The 14403-nt window shown below is 40.9% G+C and overlaps 1 long non-coding RNA gene across 4 annotated transcripts in view; it reads left to right on the forward strand.

The window, feature by feature from the left end:
* The window catches only part of LOC119004900, a 33149-nt gene that overhangs the window by 12922 nt on the left and 5824 nt on the right, over nt 1-14403 (forward strand). For 3 of the 4 annotated variants that reach the window (XR_005070340.1, XR_005070342.1, XR_005070343.1), the window contains exons 6-9: nt 2249-2338; nt 2428-2598; nt 8189-8269; nt 8359-8529. This is a non-coding gene — a long non-coding RNA (uncharacterized LOC119004900). The remainder of the gene's footprint in view (nt 1-2248; nt 2339-2427; nt 2599-8188; nt 8270-8358; nt 8530-14403) is intronic. The other variant, XR_005070341.1, reaches the window with a different exon arrangement.

Raw genomic sequence — 14403 nt, forward strand, 5'->3', positions numbered from 1 at the left:
GTTAACAACTGGACTCTCTGTGAGTCCTGTTAATAGCCCACAAAGTGCGTTATTTGACGACCTGAGAATGAGACTCAAAAATCAGCTGTCTTTCTACAGAATTGCTTTATGAGTATGCCGACATCAGGCAATGAATCAATTAATTAATGAGACCTCCATAATGGATGACACTGGCGTGTCTGACATTTCCTCTCGAAGGTCTCACCTTTCTGCTTTTAATGCTAGATAAATTAATCTATAATAATAGATAATGTTTGATCAGCAAATATTTAATTTTGATTATATGAATCTGCAAAGTAACTAGTAACTAAAGCTGTTAAACAAAGTGCAGTGAAAGTTTGAATAAAATAGTAAAAAAAATCAATTAATGCAAAATATTAAATGTAATTAACATGTATATCTACACTGTTCAGCCGAAACATTAAAACAACTGACAAGTGAAGTGAGCATTGATCATCTTGTTCCAATCAAATGTTCTGCTTGGAAACTTTGAGTACTGTCATTTGTGTGGAGCCTCTTTGACAAACACCACCCACCCAAACCCCGTTCAGACCAACTACACCCCATCATGGCAAAGAACCCAAGGTGTCAAACTGGCCTCCTCATCCTCCAGATCCCACTTCAGTCGAGCATCCGTGGGATGCGCCAGAACCAAGTCCCATCCATGTTGGGGCCACCATGGATTGTTCTTGGCTCTGACTGCATTCAGTGGAAGTTCGGTTGGATTGAGATCTGGGGAATCTGGAGGCCAGGTTGACACTTTGAGCTCTTTCCCACTTTCCTCAGGTCATTTCTGAGCAGTTTTTGCAGCGTTGCAGGCGCGTTGTCCTGCTGGGGGGGCACTGCCACCAAGGAGTGCTGCTGCCATGAGGGGGTGTACTTGGTCTGCAGCTGTGTTTGGGTGGCTGGTGTTTGTCAAAGAGACGTCCACATGAGTGCTAGGACTTGTGGTTTCACAGCCGAACATGGCGTTGGAACACAATGATCAATGTTATTTATTTCACCTGTCAATAGTTCTAATGTTGTGGCTCTCAGTGTATACACATGTTGAATACCTTTTACAAATACACTCAAAATCTCCACAAATAAACACAAAACTTGCACAAATAGACTCAAAACCTCCACATATAAACAATAAACTTGCACAAATACACTCAAAATCTCCACAAATAAACACAAAACTTGCACAAATAGACTCAAAACCTCCACAAATAAACAATAAACTTGCACAAATACACTCAAAATCTCCACAAATAAACTCAAAACTTGCACAAATACACTCAAAACCTCCATAAATAAACAATAAACTTGCACAAATACACTCAAAATCTCCAGAAATAAACTCAAAACTTGCACAAATACACTCAAAACCTCCATAAATAAACAATAAACTTGCACAAATACACTAAAAATCTCCACAAATAAACTCAAAACTTGCACAAATACACTCAAAACCTCCATAAATAAACACTAAACTTCCACAAATACACACAAAATCTCCACAAATAAACACAAAACTTGCACAAATACACTCAAAACCTCCATAAATAAACACAAAACTTGCACAAATACACTCAAAACCTCCACAAATAAACAATAAACTTGCACAAATACACTCAAAATCTCCACAAATAAACTCAAAACTTGCACAAATACACTCAAAACCTCCATAAATAAACAATAAACTTGCACAAATACACTCAAAATCTCCACAAATAAACACAAAACTTGCACAAATACACTCAAAACCTCCATAGATAAACAATAAACGTGCACAAATACACTCAAAATCTCCACAAATACACTCAAAATCTCCACAAATAAACACAAAACTTGCACAAATACACTCAAAACCTCCATAAATAAACAATAAACTTGCACAAATACACTCAAAATCTCCACAAATAAACACAAAACTTGCACAAATACACTCAAAATCTCCCAAAAAGACTAAAAAAACTTAATCATAATGACATACAAAATAACCATAAATACTCAAAAAATTCCACAGAACTTCACAAATTCACAAAATAAACACAAAACCTCCACAATGATGCACAAAACCTCCACTATGACACAGAAAACCACAACAAACCTCCACAAATTCATGAAAAAACCTTCACAAATACACTCCAAACCTCCACAAATATACTCAAACCTCCACAAATTCCCCAAAAACGCACAAATACGCACTAAACCTGCACAAAGAGACGTGATACTGCCACTGCTCTTCTTTCTCATTTTGCAGGTGATGGACGGTTGACAGGACGACTCACCAAGACGAACAAGGCGAGCCAAACAGTGGAGAGGGGCCGCCACAGGAGCCTGAAGGGAAAGTGTGAGTATCTTTCACCTGTACTTTACCAGGGGGATCAAACATGGCTGATATATCAGCAGAGTACTAATGGTCACTTTTCATTTCTCTAGAACGAGAGCAGCCAGGAGCTGAAAGCGTGGGCAGAGGAACAGGCTGCTGAGGACGAGTTGGACGACGGTTTCATAAAGTGAATCTTGATTTCCTGTAATCGAGCTTTGTGGACTGACAGTTTGCATGGTTGGTGCTCGGCCCGGGACAAGAGAGACACCTGGTCCAGTAAGGTCAGTGCAATTGAGGTGCAAAAATTAAATGCAGAAAGTGTGAGATTTTTCACTTGCTGTTCATTAATACTCTAGGATCGGTAAATGATTCTAGAGGATAGTCGAGTCTCACTCACAGGTCGTTGAATACCGACAGTTTTGGTTGGCAGAAGCCAGTACAGCATCACTGGTGGGACACTAGTCTCTCTCCCTCTTTTTCTGTTTTTCTTGTTAGAATAAATAAATGAATAAATAATATAAACTTTATGTCTGTTTAGAGCGGCAGCATTTATTTGATCTCATTTATATATTATAAATGATATAATCATATTTTATTTAACACGTATATCAACAACGTTCAGTGAGAAAAAAGTAGGACTTGATTAGCAAACTCAGATTTAATTCTTGTTATTCTTATTATTCTTATTGTTGTTGTTTTTCCTCTTATTTTCTAATTATTCTTCTTCTTATTATTATTATACTTCTTCATCTTATTTTATTATTATTTTATGATTCTTATACTTTATCTTCTTCTCATAATTATTGTTGTTGTTGTTATTATTATCATTCTTGTTTTTATTATTATTATACTTATTATTATTCTTATTATTTTTATTATTATTCTTATTATTATTTTATTATTCTTATTATAATTCTTTTTATTATTCTTATTATTTTCATTATTATTATTTTAAATCATGCATGGAAATGTGCATAAAAAAAAATTGCTGCATTGAGAATCGGTTTGTAATCAAATCGAATCATGAGGTGCCAAGAAAGTCCCACCTCTAGTAGAAGTGCAGCGAATTGAGAGCTGCAACAACAGCAGAACTGAGCGGAGGTCACGAGGCCTCCAAAACAACGTGACTGTAGGGACAGAAGTTCGGTAACAGCAATCCAGTTGTTAGTGGTCTGCCAGGCAAACCTGGTGTTATGATTGTAAGTTAAAAGTTAACTTGACCGGACTTCAGCTATCTTCAATGGCAAATGCCCGAGTGCTGTCCATCAGAGCTGTAAGCAGTGGTTTCCATGAATGGCAGTAGTCAGGCCTTTGATCAGCCGCTGGTATTGGTAATAGCGTATCTTACGAGCCCTTGTGCGATCCCGCCAACTTACAGGTCCCTCATGTTCAGACACCTATGGTTGGTAGAAGCGTGCCCAAAGCGTGCGCTGTTTAGCTTGGGCCTCGGCCTGGCTAGGGACATGCTCAGGGCCACGGTAGAAGCTAGCCTGACGCCACTGTAACGGTTCGGGTCTCTGCCCTCATCTGTCCATGACGATTCCACTCGCGAGTTCAGTGCGTATGGTAATGCGATGCCTTTGCTTGAAGATAATGTTGAACCTCTGTAGGAAAACAAATTTAAAAAAAAAAAATTGCAGGAATTCATTTTCTCTGCAAGTGTGTGCAACAGCATCCTGCTTGACAACACCATGCAGAGATCATTAAAAAGCTGTTACAGGACCCTCGGCCTCAATGCCCAGCAGGCCACTAATAAGGATCCGATTGTGCTGTAGTGACGTTTTTTTGTTTGGAAGCAGCTGTTGTGGTCATGTTCTTGGTAGAAATGTAGCGAACTGCTAGCTACAAGCGGCTTGAGCGATTGTTAGTTTGTCTGTGTCCTTCCAATTGTATTGAAGGTTTGTTTTCAGTTCAGGTACGTTTCGACTCGAGCGTCCAAATGTGTGTTCAGAGAGTGCTCGATCAGCCTTATGAAGCCTTGGAAGTTGTTTTGCTAGAGAAACACTGTGGCATAAAGCTTTTCAGGCTAACAGTGTTAGCTAAACAATGTTGAGTGCAGTAAGCTAAGACAACCAGTTAACCACCGTAGAGTTCTAGACACGGAAGTTCAGTAACAGCGATCCAGTTGTTAATTTGTCTGCTAGGCAAGCGGCCCTGCCTCAAAACCCACAGGGGTGCGTTTTTACAGCTACTGGATAAACACAAAAAATATATATAAAAAAATATATCTTGAAATAAAATGTATATGAAAATACAAGTCTTCTCACTGTTAACAACTGGACTCTCTGTGAGTCCTGTTAATAGCCCACAAAGTGCGTTATTTGACGACCTGAGAATGAGACTCAAAAATCAGCTGTCTTTCTACAGAATTGCTTTACGAGTATGCCGACATCAGGCAATGAATCAATTAATTAATAAGAGACCTCCATAATGGATGACACTGGCGTGTCTGACATTTCCTCTCGAAGGTTTCACCTTTCTGCTTTTAATGCTAGATAAGTTAATCTATAATAATAGATAATGTTTGATCAGCAAATATTTAATTTTGATTATATGAATCTGCAAAGTAACTAAAGCTGTTGGACAAAGTGCAGTGAAAGTATGAAAAAAATAGTAAAAAAATCAATTAATGCAAAATATTAAAAGTAATTAACATGTATATCTACACTGTTCAGCCGAAACATTAAAACAACTGACAAGTGAAGTGAGCATTGATCATCTTGTTCCAATCAAATGTTCTGCTTGGAAACTTTGAGTACTGTCATTTCTGTGGAGCCTCTTTGACAAACACCACCCACCCAAACCCCGTTCAGACCAACTACACCCCATCATGGCAAAGAACCCAAGGTGTCAAACTGGCCTCCTCATCCTCCAGATCCCACTTCAGTTGAGCATCCGTGGGATGCGCCAGAACCAAGTCCCATCCATGTTGGGGCCACCATGGATTGTTCTTGGCTCTGACTGCATTCAGTGGAAGTTCGGTTGGATTGAGATCTGGGGAATCTGGAGACCAGGTTGACACTTTGAGCTCTTTCCCACTTTCCTCAGGTCATTTCTGAGCAGTTTTTGCAGCGTTGCAGGCGTGTTGTCCTGCTGGGGGGGCACTGCCACCAAGGAGTGCTGCTGCCATGAGGGGGTGTACTTGGTCTGCAGCGGTGTTTGGGTGGCTGGTGTTTGTCAAAGAGACGTCCACATGAGTGCTAGGACTTGTGGTTTCACAGCCGAACATGGCGTTGGAACACAATGATCAATGTTATTTATTTCACCTGTCACTAGTTCTAATGTTGTGGCTCTCAGTGTATACACATGTTGAATGCTTTTTACAAATACACTCAAAATCTCCACAAATAAACACAAAACTTGCACAAATAGACTCAAAACCTCCATAAATAAACAATAAACTTGCACAAATACACTAAAAATCTCCACAAATAAACTCAAAACTTGCACAAATAGACTCAAAACCTCCATAAATAAACAATAAACTTGCACAAATACACTAAAAATCTCCACAAATAAACTCAAAACTTGCACAAATACACTCAAAACCTCCATAAATAAACAATAAACTTGCACAAATACACTCAAAATCTCCACAAATAAACACAAAACTTGCACAAATACACTCAAAACCTCCATAAATAAACAATAAACTTGCACAAATACACTCAAAGTCTCCACAAATAAACTCAAAACTTGCACAAATACACTCAAAACCTCCATAAATAAACAATAAACTTGCACAAATACACTCAAAATCTCCACAAATAAACTCAAAACTTGCACAAATACACTCAAAACCTCCATAAATAAACAATAAACTTGCACAAATACACTCAAAGTCTCCACAAATAAACTCAAAACTTGCACAAATACACTCAAAACCTCCATAAATAAACAATAAACTTGCACAAATACACTCAAAATCTCCACAAACACAAAACTTGCACAAATACACTCAAAACCTCCATAAATAAACAATAAACTTGCAGAAATACACTCAAAATCTCCACAAATAAACTCAAAACTTGCACAAATACACTCAAAACCTCCATAAATAAACAATAAACTTGCACAAATACACTCAAAATCTCCACAAACACAAAACTTGCACAAATACACTCAAAACCTCCATAAATAAACAATAAACGTGCACAAATACACTCAAAATCTCCACAAATAAACACAAAACTTGCACAAATACACTCAAAATCTCCAGAAATAAACTCAAAACTTGCACAAATACACTCAAAACCTCCAGAAATAAACAATAAACTTCCACAAATACACTCAAAATCTCCACAAATAAACACGAAACTTGCACAAATGCACTCAAAATCTCCCAAAAAGACTAAAAAAACTTAATCATAATTACATACAAAATAACCATAAATACTCAAAAAATTCCACAGAACTTCACAAATTCACAAAATAAACACAAAACCTCCACAATGATGCACAAAACCTCCACAATGACAGAAAACCACAACAAACCTCCACAAATACACTCCAAACCTCCACAAATAAACACAAAACTTTCACAAATAAACTCAAAACCTCCATAAATAAACAATAAACTTGCACAAATACACTCAAAATCTCCACAAACACAAAACTTGCACAAATACACTCAAAACCTCCATAAATAAACAATAAACTTGCAGAAATACACTCAAAATCTCCACAAATAAACTCAAAACTTGCACAAATACACTCAAAACCTCCATAAATAAACAATAAACGTGCACAAATACACTCAAAATCTCCACAAATACACTCAAAACTTGCACAAATACACTCAAAACCTCTATAAATAAACAATAAACTTGCACAAATACACTCAAAATCTCCACAAATAAACACAAAACTTGCACAAATACACTCAAAATCTCCAGAAATAAACTCAAAACTTGCACAAATACACTCAAAACCTCCATAAATAAACAATAAACTTCCACAAATACACTCAAAATCTCCACAAATAAACACGAAACTTGCACAAATGCACTCAAAATCTCCCAAAAAGACTAAAAAAACTTAATCATAATTACATACAAAATAACCATAAATACTCAAAAAATTCCACAGAACTTCACAAATTCACAAAATAAACACAAAACCTCCACAATGATGCACAAAACCTCCACAATGACAGAAAACCACAACAAACCTCCACAAATACACTCCAAACCTCCACAAATAAACACAAAACTTTCACAAATAAACTCAAAACCTCCATAAATAAACAATAAACTTGCACAAATACACTCAAAATCTCCACAAATAAACACAAAACTTGCACAAATACACTCAAAACCTCCATAAATAAACAATAAACTTGCACAAATACACTCAAAATCTCCAGAAATAAACTCAAAACTTGCACAAATACACTCAAAACCTCCATAAATAAACAATAAACTTGCACAAATACACTCAAAATCTCCACAAATAAACACAAAACTTGCACAAATACACTCAAAACCTCCATAAATAAACAATAAACTTCCACAAATACACTCAAAGTCTCCCAAAAAGACTAACAAAACTTAATCATAATGACACACAAAATAACCATAAATACTCAAAAAATTCCACAAAACTTCACAAATTCACAAAAAAGTTCCATAAATATACAAAAACTTCCACAACTACACAAAAACCTCCACAATGACACACAAAACCTCCACATATTCACTAAAAACTTCCACAAATACACAAAAACCTCCACAAATATACTAAATCTTCCACAAAACTTCCACAAATATACTCAGACTTCAACAAATTAAAAAAAATAACGTCCACAAATTCCCCACAAAACCTCCATAAAGAGACGTGAAACTACCACTGCTCTTCTTTCTCATCTTGCAGGTGATGGACGGTTGAAAGGACAAATCATCAACAAGAGCCAAACATTGGAGATGAGCTGCCACAGGAGCCTGAAGGACAAGTGTGAGTATCTTTCACTTGTACTTTACAAGGGGGATCACACATGGCTGATATATCAGCAGAGTACTAATGGTTACTGGTCATTTCTCCAGAACAAGAGCAGTCAGGAGCTGAAAGTGTGGGCAGAGGAACAGGATGCTGAGGACGAGTTGGAGGACGGTTCCCTGAACTGAATCCTGAGATCCTATAATCAAGTTTTGTGGACTGACAGTGTGTATGGTTGGTGCTCGGCCCAGGACAGGGGAGACAACTGGTCCAATAAGGTCAGTGCAGTGGAGGTGCAAGAAATTAAAGGCAGAAAGTGTGAGATTTATCTGTTACTGTTTATTAATACTCTAGGATCGGTAAATGATTCTAGAGGATAGTCGAGTCTCATTCACAGGTCGTTGAATATCAACAGTTTTGGTTGGCAGAAGCCAGTACAGTGTCATTGTTGGGACACTAGTCTCTCTCCTTTTTCTGTTTGTCTTTAAAAAAAGATAACGATTAAAATGATATGAACAATATATCTGTTTAGAGCGGCTGCTTGGTCTGCAGCTGTGTTTGGATGACTGGTTTTTGTCAAAGAGACATCCTCATGAGTGCTAGGAGTCATGGTTTCACAGCCGAACATGGCACTGGAACACCATGATCAATGTTATTTATTTTACCTGTCATTGGTTCTAATCTTGTGGTGGATTGCTGTATGTACACATGAGTGAGTACAATACAGTAAGTAAGAGGTCAGAATCAGAATCAAAAATAAACAAAATAACAAAAAATGTAAGACGAAGAGCCAGAGCAGGAATAGAAATGATATTGTAAAAACAACAGTCTAATTAAAATTGTATGGGTAGTGTGTTGTTATTGATAAACATACGAGTATAATTGTGGAGAAAAGTTGAATCTCATTCACTGGTTGTTGGATACGGTTTAATACAGTACAGCAAACCCAAAAGGAAAGAGTACAACACTGCAACAAACCGAAAAGGAAAGTGTTAAGCAGTGTAGCAAACCCAAAAGTATAGCTGTACAGCAATGCAGCAAACCCAAAAGGAAGGCGTAAAACAGTGCAGCAATCCCCAAAGGAAAGGGTACAACAGTACACCAATGCAACAAACCAAAAAGGAACGCGTACAACAATGCAGTAAACCAAAAGGAAAGTGTAAAGTAGTGCAGCTAAGCCAAAAAACAAACTGCACAGCACTGCACCAGACCCAAAAGGAAAGCGTACAACAGGCACAACACTGCTGCAAACCCAAAAGGAAAGCATACAATAGGACAACAGTGCAGCAAACCCAGAAGGCAAACTGCAGAGCACTGCACCAAACCCAACAGGAAAGTGTAAAACAGTGCCGTAAACCCCTCAGGAAAGTGTAAAACAGTGCAGCAAACCCAGAAGGCAAACTGCACAGCACCACACCAAACCCAACAGGAAAGTGTAAAACAGTACAGTAAACCCCACAGGAAACGTGTAAGACAGTGCAGCAATCCCAGAAGGCACACTGTACAACACTGCAGCAAACCCAACAGGAAAGCGTACAACAGGACAACAGTGCAGCAAACCCAATGGAAGAGTGTAAAGTAGTGCAGCAAACCCAAAAGGAAAGTGTAAGTTTCAGATGAAGTACCTCCCTGTCAAACTCGCTTCCTCATTCTCCAGATTCCAATCCAGTTGAGCATCTATGGGATGCGCCAGAACCAACTTCCATCCATGTTGGTGGCCCCCATGGATTGTTCTTGGCTCAGACTGCATTCAGTGGAAGCTCAATTGGATTGAGATCTGGGGAATCTGGAGGCCAGGTTGACGCCTTGAGCTCTTTCCCATATTCCTCAGGTGGTTCCTGAGCAGTTTTTGGAAAACTGCACAACACTGCTGCAGACCGAAAAGGAAAGTGTAAAACAGTGCAGCAAACCCCTAAAGGAAAGTGTAAAACAGTGCAGCAAACCCAGAAGGAAAACTGCACAACACTGCAGCAGACCCAGCAGGAAAGTGTAAAACAGTGCAGCAAATCTCAACAGGACTGTGTAAAACAGTGCAGCAAACCCAGAAGGCAAACTACAAAACACTGCAGCAGACCCAAACCGAAAGTGTAAAACAGTGCAGCAAACCCAGGAGGCAAACTGCACAGCACTGCAGCAAACCCAACAGGAAAGCATACAACAGGCGCAACACTGCAGCAAACCCAAAAGGAAAGCGTACAACAGGACACCAGTGCAGCAAACCCCTAAAAGAAAATGTAAAACAGTGCAGCAAACCCATGAGGCAAACTTCACAGCACCGCATCAAACCCAACAGGAAAGTGTAAAACAGTGCAGAAAACCCATGAGGCAAACTTCACAGCACCGCATCAAACCCAACAGGAAAGTGTAAAACAGTGCAGCAAACCCAACAGGAAAGTGTAAAACAGTGCAGCAAATCCCAGCAGGAAAGTGTAAAACATTGCAGCAAACCCAGAAGGCAAACTGCACAGCACCCCACCAAACATAACAGGAAACTGTAAAACAGTGCAGCAAACCCAGGAGGCAAACTGCACAATACTGCAGCAGACCCCAAATGAGTGTGTAAAACAGTGCAGAAAATCCCAACAGGAAAGTGTAAGACACTGCAGCAATCCCAGAAGGCACACTGTACAACACTGCAGCAAACCCAACAGGAAAGCGTACAACAGGACAACAGTGCAGCAAACCCAATAGAAGAGTGTAAAGTAGTGCAGCAAACCCAAAAGGAAAGTGTAAGTTTCAGATGAAGTACCTCCCTGTCAAACTCGCTTCCTCGTTCTCCAGATTCCAATCCAGTTGAGCATCTATGGGATGCGCCAGAACCAACTTCCATCCATGTTGGTGGCCCCCATGGATTGTTCTTGGCTCAGACTGCATCCAGTGGAAGCTCAGTTGGATTGAGATCTGGGGAATCTGGAGGCCAGGTTGACGCCTTGAGCTCTTTCCCATATTCCTCAGGTGGTTCCTGAGCAGTTTTTGGAAAACTGCACAACACTGCTGCAGACCCAAAAGGAAAGTGTAAAACAGTGCCACAAACCCCTAAAGGAAAGTGAAAAACAGTGCAGCAAACCCAGAAGGAAAACTGCACAACACTGCAGCAGACCCAGCAGGAAAGTGTAAAACAGTGCAGCAAATCTCAACAGGAAAGTGTAAAACAGTGCAGCAAACCCAGAAGGCAAACTACAAAACACTGCAGCAGACCCAAACGGAAAGTGTAAAACAGTGCAGCAAACCCAACAGGAAAGTGTAAAACAGTGCAGCAAACCCATTAGGCAAACTGCACAGCACAGCAGCAAACCCAACAGGAAAGTGTAAAACAGTGCAGCAAACCCCAACAGGAACGTGTAAAACAGTGCAGCAAACCCATTAGGCAAACTGCACAGCACAGAATCAAACCCAACAGAAAAGTGTAAAACAGTGCAGCAAACCCCAACAGGAACGTGTAAAACAGTGCAGCAAACCCAGGAGGCAAACTGCACAGCACTGCAGCAAACCCAACAGGAAAGCATACAACAGGCACAACACTGCGGAAAACCCAAAAGGAAAGCGTACAACAGGACAACAGTGCAGCAAACCCCTAAAGGAAAGTGTAAAACAGTGCAGCAAACCCATGAGGCAAACTTCACAGCACCGCATCAAACCCAACAGGAAAGTGTAAAACAGTGCAGCAAACCCCAACAGGAAAGTGTAAGACAGTGCAGCAAACCCAGAAGGCAAACTGCATAGCACCGTATCAAACCCAACAGGAAAGTGTAAAACAGTGCAGCAAACCCAGAAGGCAAACTGCACAGCACCACACCAAACCCAACAGGAAAGCGTACAACAGGACAACAGTGCAGCAAACCCAATAGAAGAGTGTAAAGTAGTGCAGCAAACCCAAAAGGAAAGTGTAAGTTTCAGATCAAGTACCTCCATGTCAAACTCGCTTCCTCATTCTCCAGATCCCAATCCAGTTGAGCATCTATGGGATGCGCCAGAACCAACTTCCATCCATGTTGGTGGCCCCCATGGATTGTTCTTGGCTCAGACTGCATCCAGTGGAAGCTCAGTTGGATTGAGATCTGGGGAATCTGGTGGCCAGGTTGACGCCTTGAGCTCTTCCCCATATTCCTCAGGTGGTTCCTGAGCAGTTTTTGGAAAACTGCACAACACTGCTGCAGACCCAACAGGAAAGTGTAAAACAGTGCAGCAAACCCCAACAGGAAAGTGTAAGACAGTGCAGCAAACCCAGAAGGCAAACTGCACAGCACAGCATCAAACCCAACAGGAAAGTGTAAAACAGTGCAGCAAACCCCAACAGGAACGTGTAAAACAGTGCAGCAAAGCCATTAGGCAAACTGCACAGCACAGCATCAAACCCAACAGGAAAGTGTAAAACAGTGCAGCAAACCCCAACAGGAACGTGTAAAACTGTGCCGCAAACCCAGGAGGCAAACTGCACAGCACTGCAGCAAACCCAACAGGAAAGCATACAACAGGCGCAACACTGCGGAAAACCCAAAAGGAAAGCGTACAACAGGACAACAGTGCAGCAAACCCCTAAAAGAAAGTGTAAAACAGTGCAGCAAACCCATGAGGCAAACTTCACAGCACCGCATCAAACCCAACAGGAAAGTGTAAAACAGTGCAGCAAACCCCAACAGGAAAGTGTAAGACAGTGCAGCAAACCCAGAAGGCAAACTGCATAGCACCGTATCAAACCCAACAGGAAAGTGTAAAACAGTGCAGCAAACCCAGAAGGCAAACTGCACAGCACCACACCAAACCCAACAGGAAAGCGTACAACAGGACAACAGTGCAGCAAACACCTAAAGGAAAGTGTAAAACAGTGCAGCAAACCCATGAGGCAAACTTCACAGCACCGCATCAAACCCAACAGGAAAGTGTAAAACAGTGCAGCAAACCCCAACAGGAAAGTGTAAGACAGTGCAGCAAACCCAGAAGGCAAACTGCATAGCACCGTATCAAACCCAACAGGAAAGTGTAAAACAGTGCAGCAAACCCAGAAGGCAAACTGCACAGCACCACACCAAACCCAACAGGAAAGCGTACAACAGGACACCAGTGCAGCAAACCCCTAAAGGAAAGTGTAAAACAGTGCAGCAAACCCATGAGGCAAACTTCACAGCACCGCATCAAACCCAACAGGAAAGTGTAAAACAGTGCAGCAAACCCCAACAGGAAAGTGTAAGACAGTGCAGCAAACCCAGAAGGCAAACTGCATAGCACCGTATCAAACCCAACAGGAAAGTGTAAAACAGTGCAGCAAACCCAGAAGGCAAACTGCACAGCACCACACCAAACCCAACAGGAAAGCGTACAACAGGACACCAGTGCAGCAAACCCCTAAAGGAAAGTGTAAAACAGTGCAGCAAACCCATGAGGCAAACTTCACAGCACCTCATCAAACCCAACAGGAAAGTGTAAAACAGTGCAGCAAACCCCAACGGGAAAGTGTAAGACAGTGCAGCAAACCCAGAAGGCAAACTGCATAGCACCGTATCAAACCCAACAGGAAAGTGTAAAACAGTGCAGCAAACCCAGAAGGCAAACTGCACAGCACCACACCAAACCCAACAGGAAAGCGTACAACAGGACACCAGTGCAGCAAACCCAATAGAAGAGTGTAAAGTAGTGCAGCAAACCCAAAAGGAAAGTGTAAGTTTCAGATCAAGTACCTCCATGTCAAACTCGCTTCCTCATTCTCCAGATCCCAATCCAGTTGAGCATCTATGGGATGCGCCAGAACCAACTTCCATCCATGTTGGTGGCCCCCATGGATTGTTCTTGACTCAGACTGCATCCAGTGGAAGCTCAGTTGGATTGAGATCTGGGGAATCTGGAGGCCAGGTTGACACCTTGAGCTCTTTCCCATATTCCTCAGATGGTTCCTGAGCAGCTTTTGGAAAACTGCACAACACTGCTGCAGACCCAAAAGGAAAGTGTAAAACAGTGCAGCAAACCCCTAAAGGAAAGTGTAAAACAGTGCAGCAAACCCAGAAGGAAAACTGCACAACACTGCAGCAGACCCAACAGGAAAGTGTAAAACAGTGCAGCAAACCCCAACAGGAAAGTGTAAAACAGTGCAGCAAACCCAGAAGGCAAACTGCAAAACACTGCAGCAGACCCAAATTGAAAGTGTAAAACAGTGCAGC

The sequence above is a fragment of the Acanthopagrus latus genome, chromosome 16 (genome assembly GCF_904848185.1).
Source record: "Acanthopagrus latus isolate v.2019 chromosome 16, fAcaLat1.1, whole genome shotgun sequence".
Lineage (NCBI taxonomy): Eukaryota > Metazoa > Chordata > Actinopteri > Spariformes > Sparidae > Acanthopagrus > Acanthopagrus latus.